This window comes from Panthera uncia, chromosome B1 (assembly GCF_023721935.1).
Source record: "Panthera uncia isolate 11264 chromosome B1, Puncia_PCG_1.0, whole genome shotgun sequence".
In the NCBI taxonomy this organism is placed as follows: domain Eukaryota; kingdom Metazoa; phylum Chordata; class Mammalia; order Carnivora; family Felidae; genus Panthera; species Panthera uncia.
The window spans coordinates 46,035,392-46,062,388 of record NC_064811.1 but is presented as its reverse complement, the minus strand read 5'-3'; the positions used below and the strand labels follow the sequence as shown (position 1 = coordinate 46,062,388).

Sequence of the window (26,997 nt, the reverse complement as noted above, 5' to 3'; positions counted from 1 at the left end):
AGCCTGGTGGCTGCTTTGGATTCTGTGTCTCCCTCTCTCTCTGTCCCTCCCCCGCTCATGCTCTGTCTCTCTCTTTCTCAAAAATAAATAAAGATTAAAAAAAGTTTTTAAAAATCTCTTTGGCAGAAAGCAGTATATAGATGGGATTGGATAAGAAGTCAAAGAAATGCGGAACAAAATATACATGTTTTTCTTTTTTTTCTTGAAAGATTACAGTCTAGAATGAGAACAGTGTATGTAATCAAATGCAAGAGAGCATGGGAAGTATGGTGGATATTCTAGGCAATCAATATTTCACATTCATGTGCGCACACACTCACGGTTTTTCTACTAAAGCATAGCATTTCCAAAAAAATAAGATAGAAAACCTTGTAACAATGCCCATAGTGATAACTTACTAGTTAATAAAAATACGTGTACATTTATTTAAGAATGAGAACATAAACCACCAATGTGGTGAAAAAGCAAATGGATTTATGATTTAGGTCATAACAACGTAATGGAAGCATTTGTAAGATGACCAACATGGTGTTTCTCAGAAACATAAATACTTTAATGTCAAACAGATTGATTATATAGTGATTACCCATTTACAGCATAAGAAAATAAAGAAACAGAACCTACATGTATTTAAAGGCAAAAATTGTAGAACTGCTGGCTTTCATAGGTTTCTATTTATCTTAATGAATCAATTTTTGTGCCATAAATGGATTTGTTACAGAGCCATAATGTTGAACAAGCCACAGAATCTTGGCTTGAGCTGTGGTTAAATTTGATATTATGTATCTGTGTCCACATGGAAAATTAAGATGACCTAAACGATGAGTGAATTTCAGATGATGTATTTTCTAGGTAAAGTCATATTCCGATAATATTTTTTCTATTTTATTCTTACTAAAGCACAATGTTATAATTTCAGGAAGAAAAATTAGAGATATTATCCAGCATGTGTCAATTCAAGTGTTCAGATTATTTTTAAAGTCACACTTTTGTTACAGGGATCGAGAATATACTTTATTTTATTCTCTGCCAGATTTGCCAATCTCTTTGATCTTTCTCCTTTTCCTCCCCTTCTGTACGCTTTCCTGAGTGTTGCTTGAATATCATTCATTCATGCTTGCAATAAAATGTTATTTAGTTCTTACCCTAAGCATAATTATTACTGGTGCTAAACATATGATGATAAATAAAATATAATATATAAATAATTAAATATGAAATTCACAGTCTCTTTTTCTTGTGACAGGTGAGAAGAAAACTAATTATTTGAAAGAAGTCTTAAGAATAATTGTTAGAGGCTTCTTATCATTTTCCTGTATCTGTCTTTTGGTGCTCCCCTGTCTCTGTCTTTATTCTTACTTTATTCTTCCTGGGGAATGCCATTTGGGAAAGGGTTCAACACCTAAACGCATGATGCTTTCTGCTGAAATCTGTATCCAAGCCACCAGAGTTCTGTAAGTAACTGCCTACTGAACCTGGCTATCCCTTAGATAATTGAAACCTAGCTTGTTAAAAACGAACCTAAATGTATACTCAGCTCCACTTCTACTTCCCCTCATCTCAGCACCAACAACCAAATCTGATTCTTCTTTAATTCTTTATGATAAATGCCATCATAATCCATTAAATGGTACAAGTTCGGAATCTGAGAGTCATTTCATACTCTTGCAACCCTATATGCTTTTCCCCTTCCAAATGCAATCACTTAAGTCCTTGCATTTCAAACACCTCAATATTTCTATTATTTTTCATTCCTACTTGTTTTAGCCTTGTTCAGATCCTATTATCTCCTCTCATTATATTTTTGTAAAAATCTCCCGTAAGTGGTCGATAATGATCATTTTTAATACCTCACCAACTTTACCTCTATTTAAAACTTCCAATAGCTTTACATTGCTTAAGGGATAGAAGCCTTAATCTCCTCACAGACTCAATGACATGGTCATGATTTGTGGGCTCTCTCTCTGTCCATTCTCATCTTCTGCCACTCCCCGGTGTAGATTTTATGCATGAGCAATATTGAAATCTTTGTGCATTCTTATATGTGTTGAATTTGTATGCACTACTCTTTCTTTCAGGAAGGACCTTGTCCCTCTTCTGACTGCTGTTTCAACTTCTTCAAGAATCACCAGACGTGTCACTTTGGCCTTTATGCTTTCTTTAATTTCCTCCAGTGGACTTAGTAGCACATAACTGTGATCATATTATGCTGTAATATATACTATAAGTGTCTTGATAGTAAGTGCTTTCTCTCTTCCCTATAAATCCTCAAATTCCAACTAAAAATAAAAAAGTGGTACTTATCACTAAACATAAAACTAATCATTGAAAGACTAAATAAAATCTTCAATGTGGTTTGGTTCCTTTATGTATAGACACAATGTCTAGGGTCCTTGACTTTGTATACTTCACATCAGGACTCAGCAGAGTAACACAAACTACATCTAGTTGATACTAGGCTCTTAGTAAGTATTTGTTGGAAAGCAGTGAGCCAGAGTTCAAGCTCTTCCATCGACCAAGTGTGCAAGTTTTTATTCGTCATTCATTTTACACAAGTTCCAGTTTTCTCATTTATAATTGGAGATGCTTATATTTGCCACGCTGACCTCAAATGACTGCTATGATTCAAATGAAATAAATAACATAAAAATATTTGGAAAAGAATACAACTCTCTATATGTTCTATTTAAAACACTCTGCCATTGATATATTTGTCTTTAAAGAGAACTATATCTGAAACTGTCTGGAGTTACTGGTTTCCAGCCTTATGTAGTGTCTCCAGACAGATAAGATTCCGTTCATGCTACAAATCGATGCCTTACAATAGCTACTTACAATATGAAAAATCCCTCATGCTAGAATTTAAAATCACATGAATAAAGATCTCATCTTGTGACAGTGGAAAGGGCAACCCCCAAATAAAATAGAGCCCTTGTTTGGACTAAAAATGTAAAGAAATACATCTTAATGAGGAACAATTAATTGAAAGCATAATTGCTTAAATATTCTTGATTCTCCTTTTTATTTAAGGAATGTTCTTTCTTAAAAAAATTTTTTTAATGTTTATTTTTTGAGAGAGAGAGAGAGAGAGAGAGAGAGAGAGAAAGTGTGAGAGGAGGAGGAGCATAAAGAGAAGGAGACACAGAACCTGAAGCAAGCTCCAGGCTCTGAGATGTCAGCAGAGAGTCTGAAGGGGGATTCAAATTCACCAACCGTGAGATCATGAATTAAGTTGAAGTTAGACACTCAACCAACTGAGTCACCCAGGTGCCCTGGCATGTTCTTTCTAAGAAGTCCCATTAGCCAATGAAAATGATTCTGAATTGTACTGAATCTTTCTTTCAAAATTAGTGCGCCTGTGCGCACGCACACACACACACGCCACAGTAGTTGCTAAAAATACTGGCTTTCATCATTTACTATGATACTTACTGGTATTTTAACTAGATATTTACTAGTATAAGTATCAACCAAATGCAGTATATTGAGTGCCAATTGCAGATTGGATTTAATTTACAAAGAAATATTTTCTTTCTTTATTTAAATCATCCTTCAGTTATGACCTAATTAAATCCTACATTCTTTACTGTTATTTCAGTGGAAATTAGTTTTAAAAATAAAGTTCCGAAAGATGATAGTCTGAAACCATGGCTGAAATCTGAATTAAACACCCCAAATCTTCTAACCTACATAAAGTCCCTGAATAGTGTTTTGTAAGTCATGACCTAGGAGTTCTTTTTAAATTCCAATATCTTCAAAATAATATTATCGGCATGTAGCTGTCTAATTAGAAATGGCAGTTAATAAAAACACTTTATATTAGGTTGCCAACTACCAATTTATTCCAGTGTTATATTTCAATAATCTGAACCAAGCAAAGATTTTGCCTGCACAGAAGTGGCCTTGCCTATCATGATAAGCAGCTGAAAAATACACATAAGCTGTATGAACCCGGCAGAATCCATCTGGTGAACCATCTGTGTGAGGACTCACAAATATTATACCCCATCTGTTGTTTCATCTTTGCTAAGATTGCCAACCTTGTCTTCACTCTATTATCTGACTATTTTCCTTCCCCATGGACTTTGTCTGTACATTTACTTTTATTCCCCATTGGCACCATATATCTAATTTTCAAAGCACTTTCCTCATTTTTGAAAGAAATTAGTTTAAGCATTTAATTTATGCAACTAACAGTCCTCTTGGGAAATAAAATAATTGAAAAGAATTGCTGCGATATCCGTGTTCTTAGCAAATGAGTGCGTTATTATAAACACCAATTTCTTCCTGGTAAAGTCTAAACATAGAACTTCCCACCAAATTAGCAAATTTCAATGTCAAGATAGTGTTTAAAATATAATGTTATCTGATTGCCTCTCCCCCTTTCTAATCTGCTCTCCATTTCATTGCATGATGTTATTTTCTAAAATGTCCTTGTCCCACCTCCTCCAGTCATTACCCATCAATGGCTTCCCATCTCCCCAAATGAACTCCTTTGAGATTTTAGCTCTAGTTCTCACGTATTTGCCAAAGCTTTCTTAACTACAGCTTGTGATCACTGTAGGCACAGTCTATACCAGTAATACTCCCTTGGCACTTATTCTAGCTTATTCTATCTTGTCATCATAGCTCCTGCATATCATTTATTTCTTCTATTTGCATGGTTTTTTCCCTTTGTGTGTCTTATATCAACAAACGGATATTAAGCCTGCAGAAAAGTGTGATAATGTCACCCAGTTTTTATTTTTTTTAAAGAAAAATATTTATTTACTTTGAGACAAAGAGAGAGAGAAAGAGAGGGAGAAGATGTATGGGAGGGGAGGGCAGAGAGAGAGAGAGAGAGAGAGAGAGAGAGAGAAGGAGAGATAGAACCCTAAGCAGGCTCCATGCTGTCAGCGTAGAGCCTGATGCAAGGCTTGAACTCAAGAACCTCAAGATCATGACCTGAGGTGAAACCAAGAGTTAGGAGCTTAACTGACTGAGCCACCCAGTGCCTTGTCTTCTTTAACATGTATACAAATAGCTCTGAGCCCTGTCCTCTTAACTGTGTTTGTTTAAAGTATGAAGACCTAACTTACGAACCATATTCTGGTTCTATCAAAATGAAGTTAAGTATTAAAATAAAGGATTATGCTGTCTCTGAGAAATTTCAAAATCTGTGTCTATAGACACCCAATTAAAAGGAAATACCCTCACCAAGGTAGACTTGCTCTCTCTTGACTCTGGCCTCAGAAGAAACAGCAGCTGCATTTGCTCTGGACTTCTGAAACAACAGCATTGATCAGCACACTTCTCAGAGTTAGTCTTCCTCAAACTCTGTACAGGTGAAACCACATTTTGGGAACTTCTCCAACCACACACAATTTCATGATGTAAGACCACAGCTGAGGCCAGAGACCATTATAGAAAATTGTAGCTGCTGATCTCTATGTATGTCTATGTTGGTCTCTTTATCTGTATCAAGAATAGCATGCCTTTGTTTCTATATCGATTTATATAGACTGTAAGTATATGAATAGGAATATATATATATCTACATAGGCATAGCTAAATAGTTACAAATAAGTAAGATTATAAAATGGAATAGGAGACAGAATATATAAGTGCAGTTAGGAAGAATGCAGACCTGTTTGTAAGTAGAATAAAATCTTACCCATCTAAAGACCTGACACAAAAAAACTACAAGCATTCAAGAGGAAAATGAATCAATAGTTTTATGTGTTCCACTGTGAAACAGCATTCAATTTTCAAAGTATGCATATGCCATGGGAATTAGAAAGAGACATATAAAGTAGTTACAGCAAAATCATAGTCTTTATAAAGAGCAAAACTGCTAAATCTCACCTACTGATTCTTACCATGATCACCGGCTCAAAGAAGCCTTCCCCAGCCACCATATCTAAAATCACATTACTTGTAACTTTCTGGTAACTTATTCTTGTCATTCTTCATAATATTTTTCAATATATGATTTTACATATTAAGTTGTTCACCTGTTTGTCGCCTATCTCCTCCAGTCGAGTATAAACTTTCTGAGAGTGGGGACTTTGTTTTGTTCTCTGTAGTTCTCATACTTGGCCCATAGCAGCCACTCAACACATATGTTATTATCTAAGGAAATGAACGTTAAAGTTCTCTCAGAATATCACTTTTTTTTCCATTTGAGGACACATCCCAGTTCTGTATGCTAAACCCAGGTCATACTCCTACTGAGTCAACAGCTCTACATTCAACCTAACCTCTTGCCTTAAATTATTTTAAATAACATTAATATTGTACATATATTCCAGACTTTCTGGCAGAAGAGTGAGAATAGCACCACAATAATTAAAATCACTCACTGTATTTCTCCCCTACACACTATAAAATGTGAGATTTCTTCAGCTTCCTGCCAGGTAATTGTTCTAAATCTCCAAGTCTGTGGTTGCAAATGTATTTCTTGGGCCAACTCTTTCAGCCCTTCCCCCTCTAATTCCAGGTCTCTGTGATACTGGTGTTGCTTGTTACTCTCAATGACAAAAATAGGACCCATGTGTCGATGTTCACCATCGACCAAAAGGGACAAGTCCTTTCTTATTGAACTCTGTTAAAGAATACACCGCTGCTGGCGATGGTAGTTGCCAAAGCACCAATACCAAGGCTTCTGCCAAAGGGTTGTTTGCACTGATTTTCATGGTGGAGCGGCCAGGGCCTAATATTAAGGGCACCAATGTTTGCCTCCTGTTATTGCAGACATCAGTGTTTTTTTCTTCTCAATGTTGTAGAAGCTGCTGGCAATAACATACCTGACGGGTATGTGCTCAATTTCTTAAGTAGATAATACTGGAAAGAACAAAGGATATCTTTTTGAAACTCATCTTTCATTTCTCATGGACTTGCCTAAAGACTGAGGTATATGTCACTGGAAGCTGGGTTGAGGGATTAACTAAGTCAAAGCTTTGACCTTTTTCTCTGATGCTGACCCACCATCCTTGAAACAAAACTCTGGATCACAATATCCTTAGTACAAGTTCTCTCTCAGGAGGCACCTTGTTCCCTCATATAAATCTTAGGGTGAATATAACTTACTTTCAAGCTGGGATGCCTGCTACAGAAAGTACTATGACTGAGCAGCTCATCAAATCATCAATGGATTTTAAAGGCTTTAGGATGTGTTTCAGAATAAAGGGTAAGCATGAAAGGACAGCAGCTAGCAGCCTTCTCAGGAGGAACAATATTCAAAGTCCCTTTGATAAAAACCAGGTGACTTTTTTTTTCTTTTCATACCTGGAGTTGGGCGACATAGCAAACACTTTCTCCATGCCTCTGAGCCAACCAAATCAGGCACATAGCAGCAGACAGCTGTGACCCCAGGACTCTGATGTTCTGGCATATTTGGAGAGTGGAATATGAGGTAGCTTCTTTATTTAAAGAGTTGTTACGACAGGTCTAGTTTGTCAGTTTGCAGATTTCAAAGCCCCTCACCTGTAGGAGGGCGATGTGTGTTATTGGAAAAGATATGTGGTGCATCTAAAAATAATAACACCAACAGAGAATTAGGTAAGTTTAGGATTTGGTGTCACAACACATTTAAGCTACGGGGTGGTGCCACTTATTGCTTTGAGACATCTGACAACCCATCAGGGATTGGATTAAGGACTTCAAAGGAAAGGTTGGATGCTCCCCCAAGTACCTTGTTGGCAAAGTGCAACCAAAGTGTTTGGCTTACTCTTTATTTTAGTGTAACTCAGAGATATTTGGAAAATACTCGAGTCATAAAGAAAAAAAAACACATTAGCCAGATTGTACTTGAAAGTACATGTATTTTTTTTATATATACAGGTGAAGTCTTTTTTTTTTTTATTTGTTCATTTTCACCTCTTTTTGGAATGTGTCAGGATATACTCTTGGCTAAGCAAAGACATCTTCTCACTTCTGTTCCCAAAGAAAACCAAAGCACAGAACTGGAAGCTGCATTTTTTATTTGACGCTTTTTTTTTTTTTGTATACAAAGCATGAAAGGGGTTCTTTTTTTAAGGCAGGGAAATTAAGAATTTAAAGAAGATGAAAGTTATACCACAGGAAATATGTGACATTCAAAAACCTATAACAACATTTTTACAGATTGGAGGGGTCATCCATAAAATGTTATCATATTCTCACAGTCAAGAGTGGAAAATGGACTATTAAACTGCTGTCCGTAAAAAAGTGCCCAATATATCTGGCATACTCTATTTTGTAGTTTATTTGGAAGTATTTTTAGAGTTATTTCCCATGCTTTAATGGGATATAAAAGCATAAGCCTGTCAGGAAAGCGTAGTGCAATGCCATATAATTGTTAGATGGATCAGCATTGTCGATGACTTTATTTGAACTTTATTGATTCACCTTATATTAGGTGATACTCTGGTCCACATAATGTATCTAGCTGTCAAGTTGTAGTAGCTTCCAAACAACCAGATTTCACAATAAATCTACCTCATAGTTTGAGGGAGAGTAAAAATGTGATCGAAGAAGTAACTGCAATAATTATAGGGTCATTAATTCATATCTCGCTGTCTGTCTACATTGCTCTCATACCTAGACATTTCCCTAAGTAGAATTCCTAGATCTTCTTTTTAGAAAATGACATACGCCATCCAACTCTCTCTAGCTCTCATTTCTAATTAAGAGTGTTCAAAGTCAATGGCTCTGTTAAAGTACATAATATACTGGTCGATTGTTTATTATGTGTCAAGCCACATGGATAAAACAGTAATTTAAAAATTGTACCAAAATGTGAAGAAAGTACAGTCTGCTGAGAAAAAGGCATATAAGCACATAAGTATAAGGGCACATGAAAATGCAGTATGAATGTGAGAAAAGAAGTAAAGATAGTTACTTTTCAAACTAAAAAGCTCTCAGCAGGCACCTGGGTGGCTCAGTAGGTTAAGCATCTGACTTTGGCTCAGGTCATGATCTCATGGTTTGTGAGTTCAAGCCCCACATTGGGCTCTGTGCTGACAGCTCAGAGCCTGGAGACTGCTTTAGTTTCAATGTCTCTTTCTCTCTCTCTGCCCCTCCCCCACTCACACTCTATCCTTCCCTCTCTCTCAAAAATAAATAAACATTTTTTTTTAAAAAAAAAGCTCTCAGCAAAGTGCCTAGCACACAGTACATGTTCAATAAAGGTTAAAAATTATATTGTTATTAAGTATATCATTAAATGAGTAGTTTATGCTCTGGGATACCTGGATAGCAAAAGTTAATCAGTTGCTATTAACAGCACTATTTTCATCTGTTAAAGAGTTCAGAAATTATTTCTTATGTAAAGCAGTCTCTTTTGGCTATCATATTTGTATTGAGAAAGAAAGTAACAAACTATTTGTTTTCATTTTCATGTCATTCTAATTTGTAAATCTGTATACTGTATAATTTTTCACAGTACCAATGATTCTAATAGTGTATCATGAAAAATATAAAAGGACAAAACAAAAGGTGGAACATTCCTTCTTTAAAGGACTTCTTATTTTAGAGAACACTGAAGATTAATTTTTGTCTCCATGAATTTATGGAAGCCTATATGCAGCCTGTAAAATGCTAGTCAGGATTTCTCTCATGTAGCGAAACACCCATTGTTCTGATATATTCAAGCATTATGGTTTTGATGCACTCTTAATTATTTAACACTTTCTTTTATTTATTGAAATTTCCTTTTGCCATTTGACTTGTATCCTTGGTACATAGAATATGGGTAACATCTTTATTAATAACACAATATAAACATGAGATGATTAATGTTCTCCAAAGAAACCTAGGTCCCACACCCCTCAGTATTGTTTCTTTAGTATAGATGAAAGTTTCTGTGTGACACCCCCCTGAGGGAGGAAGTGTGTACATTTAAGCAATGGTTTTGCTAAATATGAATGGCACTCACCTGCAAAGGAGAGCTTACCGTGGGATGAGAGCAGGGTTAGTCTTTGAAGGAGCCCAATGAACAGCATCTATCTTTCTTGCCTGATTCTGAACAAAATGAGATATAGGAAAAGGAGTAAGGCATTTAAGGTGAAACGTAAATTGTTATTATTGCTAATACTGACAAAGACTAGCTAAGGAATATAGTTCAGGGACGAGCAGATGAGACTGCAGACTGGGGCTTGCCAAGACAGAGGGAGTGGCCCATCCTATATGGACCCTGTAAGGGGGTGGAATGTTTATAGAGTTTTTAAAAACAATAACACAACGGGCTAAGCCTTGGTCTGCTTTTTAATCAAAACCATTCATCAGCAATCTTGAACAATGTCAGTAATATAGAATTCCTTCCTTTTCTTTCCCCCACCTCCCTCCACCTGGGAAAACTATCACTAATAGCAAACTTATTGACTTAGAGGTAATCATGTATGAGGGTGGAAAGAGCCTACCTCTAGAGGAATAGAAGGGAACTCTTGCTTCCCAGGAGAAAGAAGAGAGAAATTGAGCTGGGCCTGCTCTGGCCTTTCTTTCCCAACTTAACAACCATATAAATTGTTCCACTTCCAGTGGGACAAAATAAATAAAAAGAGAGTGGACAGGAGTATTAAGTAATCAGAGTCCTTAATCATGGTAGACAACATCAGAAGTGGTAAAGAAAGATCCTTGAAGATGAGACAGATTAATATAATAAGCAAAGATGGAAAGAGGTGAGATGGAAACAAAGTGTGTAGCCTAAAAGTGACTATTCACAAACGCAAAAAGAATATTTTGCTTATTTATTTTGAAGAGGAATAAAATATGTTGGAATCTGGACTATTTGATGAAATGGTCAATGGTGAACAGGAAGGATCAAAATACCTGTTGGTATATTTAAAATCATTAGTAAAAATAATTTAATGACTCCCGCTGCAAAAAGAAGACTGATAAGTAAATAGAATATGAGAAAATGGGGTACCTGGGTGGCTCAGTCGGTCAAGTGTCTGACTTCAGCTCAGGTCATGATCTCACGGTACATGGACTTTGAGCCCTGCTTTGGGGTCTGTGCTGACAGCTCAGAACCTGGAGCCTGGTTCAGATTCTGTGTCTCCCTCTCTTTCCATCTCTCCCCGCTCATGCCCTGTCTCTCTCTCTCTCTCTCAAAAACAAACAAAAAGATATAAAAAAAAAACAGAATCTTAGAATCTAAAATCTAAAACTTACCTTTTTATTTTGCATTTAATAACTGAATCTCAGCATTTGCCTCAGCCTATGACAATTCTCATGCTTTATTACTGGGATGTAAGAACATACTTCTTTCACTTTTAGTTGCACTACTTTTAGGTTTTTATCTTAAAAGAGTGTTGTAGGATTTTGCATCTCAATTTCTCTCCCTAAGTGATCTTTCACTTTAAAAACAGACTAACAAGTAGCTATTTGACATATACTTAAAAAATCTATTTAGGGGAAGAGCCAAGATGATGGAACAGCATGGAAGTTTTTTTTGTGTGTCTTGCATCCATGAAATACAGCCAGACCAACACTGAAACATCCTACACACCTAGAAACCTGATCGTAGGATTAACACAACAATCTGTACAACCTGAACCACAGAATTCAGGTACATGGTGCGGAGAGGTGAACTTGGGGAGAGAGAAGCCAGGGTGGGCAGGGAGCTGCTTTTGCAGGTGGAGAGAGGATGGAGACTGGAGTGGGGGAGAATATGGGAAAAAGCACCCCTCCCCAAAAGCAGCTGAGGAGAGAGTGGAAAATTGGAAACAGCTGCAGGGACTAAACTTAAAAGGGAGAAAGGAGAGGGCTTAAATTCCATTAAGACTGTAAACAAGGGGAGTGCAAAGGCTGCAACTCCGAAGCTCAATACCTGGCAGTGCTCTGGTGGGAAGGGCGAATCCCCAGGAGCATAGTGGGGTCCTGGAGGTTCTTGGGCCACATGGGGAAAAGCGGTTCCACTGCTGGAAGGACATTTGGTAGAGATTGTTGAAGTCACCTGGTCCCAGCAGACCCCAGAAAATGGCCACATTCACTGGTGCTGGAACAAGGTTGTTAAGGGTGAAGCCTGGTGCCAGATGTGTGTTGCGATTTTCCATAATCTCTGAAACGCTGCTGCTACACTACCTTGTGAACTTTTTCTGGGACAGACTGGGACCTGGCCGCAGTGTCGGGGCAACGGCAGCAGCAGGCATTCTTGGGTGCAGCTGGCATTCAGCCATTGCTCGGTAAGACCCTCCCACAGAGGGGCGAAATAGGTCAAAGCCGCAGTCCTTCACAAGTAAGGGGCCAGGGAAAACAGCCACACCTGAAACAAAACTCAGGCGAGAGCTACTGCCTGGGGCTCGTTCACGGACAGTGAAGAAGCAGGGAGTGGATGAAAGCTAAAGACAGAGGACGGGTGCACAATTGCTGATCAGAGAGAACAGAGTTCCTATACTAGAGACTGGGTAGCTGCGTGACGCCATTTTCACCACTCCCATGCATGCGTATATGCACCTACGAGCCCTGCAACAATCCACCCCAGTAGACTGGCAGCACCATCTAGTGGAGAACGGTCCTATTACACTGAGCCGTGCCCAACTGGGCCAACCTCGCTCTTCAAGAACAAAGTCTCACCGCCTACTTAGTTTATGGACAATAAAGTGCTACATAGTCTGACTTCTAGGGGAAAACGAAGTAATTTCAGTCCTATTTCAATCTAGTAGCAGGTCCATCTATTCAATTTTCTTTCTTTTTTCTTTTTTTCTCTTTTACACTGTTCTTTTTCTTGACTACAAAAAGAAAAAAAATTCATTTTTATTTTCAATTTTTATTAAAAATATTTTTCTTTATTTTTTTACTATATTTTTTACTTTTGTGTAATTTTTCAAATTCTATCTTACTTACATCATTCTATTTTAGTCTACTTCAGTGTATTCACCTTTTCAAATTTTCAAACAATTTTCTTGTTTTCTTTTTTCTGTTTTTTGTTTCTTTTCTTTTACTTGAATGCAGGAGGTGAAAAACTTCATTTTTACTTTTAATTTGTATTAAAAATATTTTTGTTTAAAATTTTTTACTATATTTTTTACTTTTATGTAATTTTTTTTCAAATTCTGTTTTACTTCCATCATTTTATTTTAGTCTACTACACTGTATTCACTTTTTCAAATTTTCAAATGATTTTTTTTCTCTTTTTCATTTCTTTCCTTTTCTTGAATACAAACAAAAAATCATTTTTACTTTTAATTTTTATTAAAAATATTTTTCTTTAATTTTTTTCTACTATATTCTTTACTTTTGTGTAATTTTTTTCAAATTATATTTTACTTCCATCATCTCATTTTAGTCTAGTTCAGTGTATTCATTTTTACAAATTCTCAAACGATTTCTCCCCCCCTTTTTTTCTCTAATCTGTCGAACCACTTTCAACACCCAGACCAAAACACACCTAGAATCTAGCATAATTTATTAGATTTTGTTTTCTTGTGAGTGTTTTTAATTTTTTAATTTTAACATTTTTTGGATTTTTCTACCTCATTAATTCCTTTCCTCCCTTCAAAATGACAAAACAAAGGAATTCACCCCAAAAGAAAGAGCACGAAGAAATGTCAGCCAGGAATTTAACCAACACAGACACAAGCAAGATGTCTGAACCAAAATTTAGAATCACGATAATAAGAATACTAGCTGGAGTCAAAAATAGATTAGAAACACTTTCTGCAGAGATAAAAGAAGTAAAAAATAGAATGAAATGAAAAATGCTATAACTGAGCTGCAATCACAGATAGATGCAGTGGCACCAAGGACGGATGAGGCAGAACAGAGAATCAGTGATATAGAGGACAAACTTGTAGAGAATAACGAAGCAGAAAAAAAGAGGAAGATTAAGGCAAAAGAACACAATTTAAGATTTAAGAGATCAGTGACTCATTAAAAGGAACAACATCCGATCATAGGGGTCCCAGAAGAGGAAGAGAGAGAAATAGGGGTAGAAAGGTTATGTGAGCAAATCATAGCAGAAAACTTTCCTAACCTGGGGAAAGACACAGACATCAAAATCCAGGAAGCACAGAGGGCCCCATTAGATTAAAAAAAAACTGACCATCAACAAGGCATATCATAGTCAAATTCACAAAATACTCAGGCAAGGAGAGAATCATGAAAGCAGCAAGGGAAAAAAAGTCCCTAAACTACAAGGGAAGACAGATCAGGTTTGCAGCAGACCTATCCACAGAAACTTGGCAGGCCAGAAGGGAGTGGCAGGATATATTCAGTTTGCTGAAGCAGAAAAATATGCAGCCAAGGATTCTTTATCCAGCAAGGCTGTCAATCAAAATAGGAGAGATAAAAAGTTTCCCAGACAGACAAAAATTAAAGCAGTTTGTGACCACTAAACCAGCCCAGCAAGAAATTTTAAGGGTGAGTCTCTGAGGGGAGAAAAGATGAAAAAAAAAAAAACATATATATATATAGAGAGAGGGATAGAAATAAATAAATAAATAAATAAATAAGTAAATAAATAAATATCAAAAGAAAGATTAGAAAGGCCCAGAGAACACCAGAAACTCCAACTTTACAAGCATCATAATGGCAATAAATTCATATCTTTCAGTATACACTCTAAACGTCAATGGACTCAATGCTCCAATCAAAAGACATACGGTAACAGAATGGATAAGAAAACAAGATCCATCTATATGCTGTTTATAAGAGACCCACTTTAGACCTTAAGACACCTTCAGATTGGAAGTAAGGGGATGGAGAACCATCTATCATGCTAATAGTCAACAAAAGAAAGCCGGAGAAGCCATACTTATATCAGACAATCTAGACTTTAAAATAAAGACTGTAGGGGCGCCTGGGTGGCTCAGTTGGTTAAGCGGCCGACTTCGGCTCACGTCATGATCTCGCGGTCCATGAGTTCGAGCCCCGCGTCGGGCTCTGTGCTGACAGCTCAGAGCCTGGAGCCTGTTTCAGATTCTGTGTCTCCCTCTCTCTGACCCTCCCCCGTTCATGCTCTGTCTCTCTCTGTCTCAAAAATAAATAAACATTAAAAAAATTTTTAAAAATAAAATAAAATAAAGACTGTATCAAGAGATGCAGAAGGGCATTATATCATAATCAAGGGGTCTATCCACCAAGAAGACCTAACAATTGTAAACATTTATTTGCCAAATGTGGGACACCAAAATATATAAAACAATTAATCACAAACACAAAGAAACTCATTGACAGTAATACCATAATAGTAGGAGAATTCAACACCCCACTCACAGCAATGGACAGATCATCTAATAAAAAAATCAACAAGGAAACAATGGCTTTGAATGACACACTGGAGCAGATGGACTTAATGGGTATTCAGAACATTTCATCCTAAAGCAGCAGAATATACATTCTTCTCCAGTGCACATGGAACGTTCTCCAGAAAAGACCACATGCTGGGACACAAATCAGCCCTAAGTAAGTGCAAAAAGATCGAGATCATACCGTGCATATTTTTAGACTACAACCCTATGAAACTCGAAATCAACCACAAGAAAAAATTTGGAAAGGTAACAAATACCTGGAAACTGAAGAACATCTTACTAAAGAATGAATGGGCCAACAAAGAAGTTAAAGAGGAAATTAAAAAGTATATGGAAGTCAATGAAAAGATAACACCACAACCCAAAACCTCTGGGACGCAACAAAGGTGTCATCAGAGGAAAGTGTACAGCAATCCTGGCCTTCCTAAACAAGGAAGAAAGACCTCAGATACACAACCTAACCTTACGCCTTAAGGAGCTGGAAAAAGAACAGCAAATTATACCCAAACCCAGCAGAAGACAGGAAATAATAAAGATTAGAGCAGAAATTAATGCTATCGAAACCAAAAAAGCAGTAGAACAGATTAATGAAACCAGAAGCTCATTCTTTGAAAGAATTAACAAAATTGGTAAACCACTAGCCAGTTTGATCAAAAAGAAAAAGGAAAGGACCCAAATAAATAAAATCAAGAATGAAAGAGGAGAGATCACAATAAACACAGCAGGAATAAAAACAATAATAAGAGAATATTATGAGCAATTATATGCCAATAAAATGGGCAATCTGGAAGAAATGGACAAATTCCTAGAAACATATACACTACCAAAACTGAAGCAGGAAGAAATAGAAAATTTGAACAGACCCATAACCAGTAAGGAAATCGAATTAGTAATCAAAAATCTGCCAAAAAGCAAGAGTCTAGGACCAGATGGCTTTCCGGGGAAATTCTACCAAACATTTAAGGAAGAGTTAACAACTATTCTCTTGAAGGTGTTGCAGAAAATAGAAATGGAGGGATAACTTCCAAACTCTTTCTATGAGGCCAACGTTACCTTGATTCCAAAACTAGACAGGCACCCCACTAAAAAGAACTATAGACCAATTTCCCTGATGAACACGGATGCAAAAATCTTCAACAAGATATTAGCCAAACAGATCCAACAATACATTAAAAATTATTCACCATGACCAAGCGGGATTTATCCCTGGAATGCAGGGCTAGTTCAATATCTGCAAAACAATTAACATGATTCATCACATCAATAAGAGAAAGGACAAGAACCATATGATCCTCTCAATAGATGCAGAGAAAGCATTTGACAAAATACACCATCGTTTCTTGACAAAAACCCTCAAGAAAGTAGGGATAGAAGGAGCCTACCTCGAGATCAGAAGAGCCATATATGAACGGCCCAATGCTAATATCATCCTCAATGGGGAAAAAGTGAGAGCTTTCCCCCTAAGGTCAGGAACAAGACAGGGATGTCTACTCTCGCCACTGTAATTCAACATAGTATTGGAAGTCTTAGTCTCTGCAATCAGACAACACAAAGCAATAAAAGGCATCCAAATCGTCCAGGAGGAGGTCAAATTTTCACTATTCATAGATGACATGATACTGTATATGAAAACCCCAAAAGATTCCACCAAAAACTGCTAGAATTGATACATGAATTCAGCAAAGTTTCAGGATATAAAATAAATGCACAGAAATCAGTTGCATTCCTATACACCACAATGAAGTGCAAGAAAGAGAAATCAAGGATATAAAATCAATGCACAGAAATCGGTTGCATTCTTATACACCACAATGAAGTGCAAGAAAGAGAAATGAAGGAATCGATACCATTTACGGTTGCAAAAAAACAATAAAATACCTAGGAATAAATCTAACCAAAGAGGTGAAAAATCTATACACTGAAAACTATAGAAAGCTTATGAAAGAAATTGAAGAAGACACAAGAAAAGTGTAAAAAGGCTCCATGTTCCTGTATAGGAAGAACAAATATTGTTAAAATGTCAATATTGCCCAAAGCAATCTACATATTCAATGCAATCCTTATCAAAGTAACACCAGCATTCTTCACAGAGCTAGGACAAATAATCTTAAAATTTGTATGGAACCAGAAAAGACTCTGAATAGCCAAAGCAATCTTGAAAAAGAAAACCAAAGCAGGAGGCATCACAATCCCAGACTTCAAGCTATACTACAAAGCTGTAATCATCAAGACAGTATGGTACTGGCACGAGAACATACACTCAGATCAATGGAACAGAATAGTGACCCCAGAAATGGACCCACAAACGTATGGCCAACTAATCTTTGACAAAGAAGGAAAGAATATCCAATGGAATAAAGACAGTCTCTTCAGCAAGTGGTGCTGGGAAAACTGGACAGCGACATGCAGAAGAATGAACCTGGACCACTTTCTTACACAATGCACAAAAATAAACTCAAAATGGATGAAAGACCCCAATGTAAGACAGGAAACCATCAAAATCCTTGAGGAGAAAGCAGGCAAAAACATCTCTGATATTGGCCGCTGCAACTTCTTACTCAATGTGTCTCTGGAGGCAAGGGAAACAAAAGCAAAAATGAACTACTGGGACCTCATCAAAATAAAAAGCTTCTGCACAGTGAAGGAAACAATCATCAAAACTAAAAGCAACCGACAGAATGGGAGAAGATATTTGCAAATGGCATATCAGATAAAGGGTTAGTATCCAAAATCTATAAAGAACTTATCAAAATCAACACCCAAAAAACAAAGAATCCAGTGAAGAAATGTGTAAAAGCCATGAATAGACACTTCTCTAAATAAGACATCCATAGCCAACCGACACATGAAAAAATGCTCAACATCACTCATCATCAGGGAAACACAAATCAAAACCACTATGAGATATCACCTTACACCTGTCAGAATGGCTAATAGTAACAACTCAGGCAACCACAGATGTTGGTAAGGATGTGGAGAAAGAGGATCTCTTTTGCATTGTTGGGGGAATACAAGCTGGTGCAGCCACTCTGGAAAACAGTATGGAGGTTCCTCAAAAAACTAAAAATAGAACTACCCTTTGGACCCAGCAATTGCACTACTAGGCATTTATCCATGGGATACAGGTGTGCTGTTTCGAAGGGACACATGCACCCCCATGTTTATAGCAGCACTATCAACAATAGCCAAAGTATGGAAAGAGCCCAAACGCCCATCGATGGATGAATGGATAAAGAAAATGTGGTATACATATATACAATGGATTATTATTCGGCAATCAAAAAGAATGAAATCTTCCATTTGCAACTATGTGGATGGAACTGGAGGGTATTATGCTAAGTGAAATTAGTCAAAGAAAGACAAAAATCATATGACTTGACTCATATGAGGACTTTAAGAGACACAACAGATGAACACAAGGGAAGGGAAACAAAAATAATATAAAAACAGAGAGGGGGACAAAGCAGAAGAGACTCATAAATATGGAGAACAAACTGAGGGTTGCAGGAGGGGTTGTGGGAGGGGGGATGGGCTAAATGGGTATGGGGCACTAAGGAATCTACTCCTGAAATAATTGTTACACTAATTGGGTGTAAATTTAAAAAAAAAAAGAAAAAAATGTTAATTTAAAAAAAAGAAAAAAAATATTTATTATAAGGTAATATTTATATTTAAAATTTTAAATGCCTAGGTATGTTATATAATCTGAATTTTTATGGCTTGTGGTATTTAAAGTTTTTCTAGGACTAGTTTCTAATGTTCTGATATTTAGTTTTAGATTGCATGTATGTATATATTATGTATGTATGTATGTAGAATTAGAATTAGGGTTTCCTGTTTTGAGACAATAGTAGCTTTGGAATTAAAAATTAATCCAAATGAAATTCTTTAAGTCCATAAAGGGGCTTCAAGAGTAAATATTTATTGGTATATATTAAGTTATGAAATAAAAAATTTTTGAGGCAAAATGCATGTTAATAAATGTGTAATGCTTCCAGAAGTTATATTTTATAAATATTAGATTCCATGAGAAAATAGAAATTTGTACTGATTTCTTTCTATACAATCTCAAAACATCTTCAGCTCTTCAATGCAAAGAGATGCATAGTCAGTTTATAATTGTTTTCTGCTCTACCATTATTTACTTTTTAATAACATAAGAAAAGTCTGTCTGAGCCACTACTTTATTCATTTGCTCAACAATTTTTTATTGAACATCTACCATGTGTTTTGAGCACTCTTCTAGGTATCTGAGAACAAAAAGGAAAGTCATCCATGTCTTATGGAGCTCACGTCCTAGTTGAAGGACACAGAAATAAAAAGTAGTAGGTGTAATAAATAAATTTCCATGGATATATTACAAAGTGGTAGTTTCTAGAATATAAAATAAAAAGGTGCAGAATGAGAGGGATGTGGAATGTTGGAGATGGGATGGCACAATTACAAATAAGATGGTCAAAGCAGTCTTCACTGAGAAAGTGACATGTGAACCATGACTTTATAGGAGATGAGAAGGATGGAATGGTAGAAAGCAATCCCAGGAAGGGAGAGTGTGAAGGCTCTCTGTGAGAGGTTTACAATGAGGTCAGTTTGTTAGGAGCAGAGTCAGTAAGCAAGAGTAGTAGAAGAGAATTTAGGATAGGAGAGGCCAGATCAAACAGAGCTTCTAAAACATCATATGAACTTTAGTCATTACCAAGTATAAAAGAAGAGGCCATAGAATTATTCTGGAAAGATGGAACTATCAGCAATAGTGATTTAAAAAGTTTGTGAGAGAAGCAGAGTTTTGAATGGTGGAGGAAGGATTTAATTTAATATTAGACATGCTGGGTTTGAAAGATCTTTCAGACATCTAAGTGGAGTTGTCAAAGTAGGGGGATGGATATTTGTCTGCAGCTCAGGAGAGTGGTGCACCATGGAGATAAATGTTTGAGACAAGTACACAATATGGATAGCCATTAGAGTGGATGAAATTAACAGAGAAGTGAGCATAAATCAGAAGATGAGTAGACAAAAGAGAGACCTGGACCACTCTGACGTTAAAGGATCAGGGAAGGAAAACCAGAAAAGGAAGCAGGGAAGGAGCAATCTCTGAGGAAGTTTTCCAACCTAAAATCCAGAGAAAGAAAAAAAGGGAGAGTGACCAACCAATATGTCATTGGCTGCCATCTTCTATTAAGACAAGGACCAAGAAATGACTTTATTAACATGGAGATCACTGCTCCAATTGAAAATAACTGGTTTTAAAAGGAGACAGAAAACTAACTTGGGTAAGTTTAAAAGAGGTTAAGAGAAGAAAAATTTAGGGCAGTAAATACAGGCAACTCTTGTAAAGAATTTTGCTACAAACATGAGCTTGAACATGAAGAAACAACTAAAAGAAGAATGAGAATCAATATCACTTTTGTAATATGGGAAAAACAAGAGCATGTTTGTCTGCTAATAGGATTGATCCAGAAGAGAGGAAAGAAATTGTGATGTTAGATGCTAGAGGAGAGAACTGCTGGAGAGTTGACCTGGAACAAGAAATCAAGCTCAGATTGAAGGATTAGCTTGAGATTGGAGCAAGAGTTCATTCACTACTACACCACATTCATGGATATAGATGAGAATAGAAAAATAAATGTGAATGTGGGAATCTGTGGGTATTTTAATTATTATTATTATTTGCTTTAAATTCTTCAGTTAAGCAAGGAGCAATTTCAAGAGCTGAGAGTAGGATGACAGAGAAATGGTGGAGTATGAGAAAGGGGAAGATGAGTAATAAGTCTCCAGAAAAAAAAAAAAGGAGACAAAGAGCTGAGGGTGGGTGGGTGAGAGAAACTTGCTAGTACAGCCAGACAACATTAAGAAAATAGTCAAGATCAATGCTAATAAAATTAAAGGGAGAGCTATCACATATATCATCCTATGTATGCAAAAGTTCTCAAAAAAGACCTTGGGCTAGGGGAGTATAGGTCAATGTGACAGAAATTCCCTAACTAGAAGAGACCTTAGTGCAGGAATGGAATTAGAATTAGAATTTAGAATTAGAATTTAGTTCATGTTCAGGAACTATTTCGGGGCCACGGTGATACCATCACTGTGGCCGCTGCATCATATTTAGAGCAGTGCGTATGGGTCAGGTGCTGAGCTGGAGTTTAGAATTATTACTTCATCTATCCTTCACTGCAAAATTACAAAACAAAAATAAATATATTTATTTGTAGACTGCAAAGTGACATTTAGAGGAGTTCAGTAACTTGCCTAAAGCTCAAGCTTGTAAGACGTTGGCACAGCCTCAAATACATGCAGTTACATACACTTTCACTTCTCAACTACTTCTTGAAGAATAAATTTTCATTTTACCAATAGCGTCTTTCAGAATCTGATTTACTTCATTTAATTAGTCTAAAGCCACCCCACTTACTCTAAAATAATCATTTGGTCTTTTGAATCCCATAAGTATTCTGTTTTGTGGAGATGTAATTCAAGTGTAAGTAATCATGTATAATTTCATGTGTTGCTACTGAAAAAAATTTGGAAAACACATTCATATTTACTTTTCCATTTCAACTGTACTTCAATCAAAATGAAATAGAATAAAATAAAATAAAATAAAATAAATAAACAATACATCCATATTTCCATCAACATCTTAAGACCTTTATTCATATCCCCTCTTGGTCAATATCTACCCAAACTGAAAATCCTGTCTCTCTTTGTCTCCTTCTTTTATCTCTTTGCTTCTTCTGTTCTTTCTAAAGACCTGGTTGTACCCTGACATTTCCTAATTCATTTTTGCTGACCTTCTACCTTTCAGTTTATCTTTTCCATCCCTACTGTTACAGGTCTTTCCTTGATGATCAGTCTCCATATATGTCACTTTGAAGATTTCCTGCTATGACTTTCAGAAATAATGGCTCAAAATTCCTTTATCTGCTGACACGGCCCCCTTTTCTTCCTTTGTTATCATCACTATGACGCAGCTCAGACCCTAAATTCCAGTGTTAGGAAATGCCCTAGCTAACTTATACGTATGCATTTAGCATTTATCCTAAGCAATAATTTATTTAGAATCTACCCTTTGCCAGGTAGTGACATGCCTGGATAAAATCACATGCTTCTATATTACCAAACAAAAAATGCTTTAAATAATAAAAACCAAGAGATAAGAAAGTCACCCCAGAATCAGGCTAATATTAGAAGTTTTAGGATCTAAATTCAGCAACTGGTGTCAAAACCAAAAACAAAAAATGTATAGTCAATATCATCTTAGAAAGAGATACAAATTCTCTAATAAGTCTACACAGGGAGTTTTTTTCTGTTATTGTCTCTTCAGTTGAACACCAGAATGCCTTAGATCTGAGAGTCAAACAGTATGAAAAATAAGTATCTTTATTACTCAGGATAGTGAGGTTCTCAGATGATGAGAAGCACATGGGAATTGAGACTGACTGAGGGAAGAGCAGATCTATGCCTGCCCTCTTAGATTTATTTGGGCAGAAGCTCATTAGATAGAATGGCAGCCAGGGTACTACGGATACTATATATACCCTATATGGAATTTAGGGTATAAATCGTTATAGCTCTTTCTGTTTATTTATTTTTATTTATTCATTTATTTGTTTACACCAGGAGCCAAATTAAATGTTCCTATGCTTTTTTTTTAAGCTTTTATTTTAATTCCAGTCAGTTAACAGACAGTGTTCTATTAGTTTCAGCTATACGATACGGAAGCAACACTTCCATACATCACCCAGTGCTCCTCATGATAAGTACACTCCTTAATCCCCATTACCTCTCTAACCCATCCATTCACCCCCGTCCCCTCTGGTAACCATCAGTTTGCTCTTTATAATTAAGAATCTACAGGGGTGCGCCTGGGTGGCTCAGTCAGTTAAGCATCAGACTCTTGGTTTTAGCTCAAGTCATGATCTCACAGTTGAGCCGTGAGTCAGGCTCCTTGCTGACCATAGAGCCTGCTTGGTATTCTCTCTCTCTCTCTCTCTCTGTCTCTCTCTGTCTCTCTCATTCTCTCTGCCACCCCCCCCCCACTCATGCTCTCTCTCTCTCAAAATAAATAAACTTAAAAAAAAAGAGTCGGTTTCTTGATTTTTCTCTCTCATTTTCCCTTTGTGTGTATTGTTTCTTAAATTCCACATATGAGTGAAATCATATGGCAGATGTCTTTCTATGACTTATTTCACTTATCATTATGCTTTCTAACTTCATCTTTGTCATTGGGAATGGCCATATTTCATTCTTTTTTATGTCTGAATAATATTCCATATATATATGTATATATATATATATATATATACATATATATATGTGTATATATATATATATATAATGGAATTAGAGAAAAGTTTTATATCCACCTCTGAAATCCTAGAAGACCCTTCCCAGCTGCCTCCTCAAGACAGAACAGAAGACACTCACAGAGCTGCCAGAGAAAGCTCAAACCTGCTCACTGCTTCCTCAGGCATGGCTACTTTGCTCCCTGGTACTCACCCCAAAGGAGTATGTGAAGAAGGGTCCCTCATAGACATGCCTGGTGAGGCCGGCCAGCCCTGAAGACACTTCTGGTTCTGGGAACATTATCCTGACCAGCCCTCTGAAGCCTGGAGGGGCCACATCCCCAAGTCCTCAGAAGGAAGAAGCTGATGGACAAAGGGCCACCTCTTGGAGGAGCCGGCCCATAGGGCTAGAAATTGATTTCTCTGACAATGTCATCAGCAAAAGTTTGCCCCCACAAGGAAACTGAGGAAAAGACGTGGCCTTAAGCCTCCTTCTAGGATACCAGAGGCAAGGCAGGAAAATGCACCTGAGGAGGTGGGTGTGGGGCCCATTCCCCTTCTCCAGGGGTCTTACAACCTGGACTGAAACAAGCTGGATGACCTGAACTTTAAGTCATTTGAAAGTGGAGGAGAGGCCCAGCCCCCAGAATAGGCCAGCAGGGCCTGTGGCCAGGCATCTGCATGCTGGTCTGGAGGCCACGGGGCACTTCCCTCCAAGCCATAAGGTGCCTTCAGCCTGGGTAGATGACACACCTGGGATGCACACTGCCTCAGGGACCCTGGGCACAGTGGGTGAGGAAGAAGCTGCCAACTGTGCCAGTACATCAGTGTCCCCTACTCCTAGGCGTGAACTGGAGCCTGCCGCAGACCTGGTTGAGGAGCACTTCAGAAACCCAGCTGAGGCTCAGGAGCCAATGTGGATTATCTGGAGCAGTTTGGGAGTTCCTCATTTAAGAAGTCAGACCCAAGAAAAGAGTCCTTGTAACTCAAGTTTGACCCACTCCTGAAGGATAGTCCTCACACCGGTGCCTGTGGCTCCAGGGACCAAAATTGCACAGAACATGGCTGTGCCTTCCTGGGTAAGCCCTCCTGAGGGGAAGCTAAGGGTACCTGACTTCCCAGGAGCCCTAGGTACTCCCGTGCTGGACACCCCTCGATATGTCATTGGATCTAGGGGTCCACTGCTGCCCGTGGAGTCCATCATGGACTTGCTACAGTATAGCTAGAAGGATGTGGGTAGAGCAGTGGAAATCATGCGAGAGGAGAACATGTTGCTAAGGAGTCAGTGTGAGGCATTCCATGCAAAGAATCCGAAGATAGGAAAGATGATGGGCAGGTTTGAAGGAATTGTGTACCAGGCGATGGAGGAGGCTCAGAAACAGAGGGAACTTGCAAAAGCTGAGATCCAGATGATTCTGAAGGAAAAAGACCAACTCACTGCAGACCTGAGCTCCATGGAAAAGTCTTCCTCTGACCTCTTCAAGGGGTTTGAGAAACAGAAGGAGATGATCAAGGGGTATCCCAGGAATGGAGAATCACTGAAGAAGTGTCTCAAAGATTACATAGCAGAATTGAAAACGAAGGCCAGAGGTACCAGGCTCTGAAGTCCCACGCAGAGGAGAAACTCCAGCTCGCAAAGGACGAGATCACTCAGGCGTGCAGCAAGGCCCAAGTCGAGGCCTTGGCCTTCCAGGTAAGCCTCAGAAAGGAACAGATGCACATCCACTCACTGGAGAAGACATTGAGCAAAAGACTAAGGAAAAGGAGGAACTACTTGAATCTGTGATGATTTCATCTCCAAGATGGGAAAGGTCTGATGTGGAAGCCCCTTCCCCAGCCCCCAAGTGCCTGTGTCTGTGTCTGTCTGATTGTGTGTCTGTGGAAGGTTTCATGTTATTTCTTTTCTCTTAACCTCACCTCAGTTCTAAACGTGATTGTATTAACAAGAAGACTAAATAAAGTTTCCCTTCAGTTTGCATGTCTATATATCTTCTATTATATAGTAGATAAATATCACTTCGTTTTCTTTATCTATTCATCTATTGATGGACAAAGGCTGTTTCCATAATTTGGCTATTGTAATAATGTTGCTATAACCATAACATAGGGGTGCAGGTATCTCTTTGAATTAGTGTTCTTGTATTATTTGGGTAAATACCAAGTAGTGTGATTGTGCAATTACTAGGTCATAAGGTAGTTCTTTTTTAACTTTTTTATCTATCTATCTATCATACCATACCATATCATATACCATATATATATATATATATATATATGTATATATATACATATATACATATATATATATATATAAACTTTTCAACACGCAAACTGAAGGAAACTTTATTAGTCTTCTTGTTAATGCAATCAGGTTTAGAACTGAGGTGAGGTTAAGAGAAAAGAAAGAACATGAAACCTTCCACAGACACACAGTCAGACAGACAGACACAGACACAGTCACTTGGGGGCTGGGGAGGAAACTCCAGAAAGAACATGAAACCTTCCACAGACACACAGTCAGACAGACAGACACAGACACAGTCACTTGGGGGCTGGGGAGGAACCTCCATACTGTTTACCACTGTGGCTGCACAAGTTTGCATTCTCACCAACCATGCACGAGGATTCCTTTTTGTCCACATCCTTGCCAATACCTATTGTTTCTTCTGTATTTTATTTTAGTATTCAGACAGGTTTGAAGTGATATCTCATTATAGTTTTGATTTTAATTTCCCCAATCATGAGTGATGATGAACATCTTTTCATATGTCTGTTGGCCATCTATATGTTTTCTGTGGAGAAATGTCTGTTCATGTTTTCTGCCCATTTTTTAATCTAATTTTTTGGTTTGGGTGTTGAGTTTTCTAAGTTCTTTATAGATTTTGAATACTGACCCTTTACTGGACATGTAATTTGCAAATATCTTCTCCCATTCAGTAGATTGACTTTTAGCTTCATTTATTGTTTCCTTCTTTGGGCAGAAACTTTTTATTTTGATGCAGTCCCCATAGTTTATTTTTGCCTTTATTTCCCTTACCTCAGGAGATGTATCTAGAAAGACGTTGTCATGGTTGATGTTAAAAAAGTTACTGCCTGCATTCTCTTCTAAGATTTTTATGGTTTCAGATCTCACATGTAGGTCTTTAATCCATTTTGAATTTATATTTGTGATGGTGTAAGAAAATGGTCCAGTTTCATTCTTTTGCATGCTGCTGTCCAGTTTTCCCAACTCCGTTTGTTTAAGAGACTGTCTTTTTCCTATTGTATTTTCTTGCCTCTTTTGTCAGAGAGTAATTGGCCATATAATTGCAGATTTATTTCTGGATTTTGTATTCCGTTCCATTGATCTCTGTGTTTATTTTTGTGCCAGTACCATATTATTTTGATTACTACAGCTTTAAATATAACTTGAAGTCAATATTTTGATGCCTCCAGCTTTGCTTTTTTTTTTTTCAAGTTTGCTTTGGTTTTTGTCATTCTGTACAACTTTTAGGATTGTTTTAGTT

The 26,997-nt window shown here is 37.4% G+C and overlaps 1 pseudogene; it reads left to right on the top strand.

Moving 5' to 3' along the window:
- The first annotated feature begins 23,543 nt into the window (after window positions 1-23,543).
- LOC125922349 (transforming acidic coiled-coil-containing protein 3-like) lies at window positions 23,544-25,308 on the top strand (annotated as a pseudogene).
- Window positions 25,309-26,997: the final 1,689 nt, after the last annotated feature.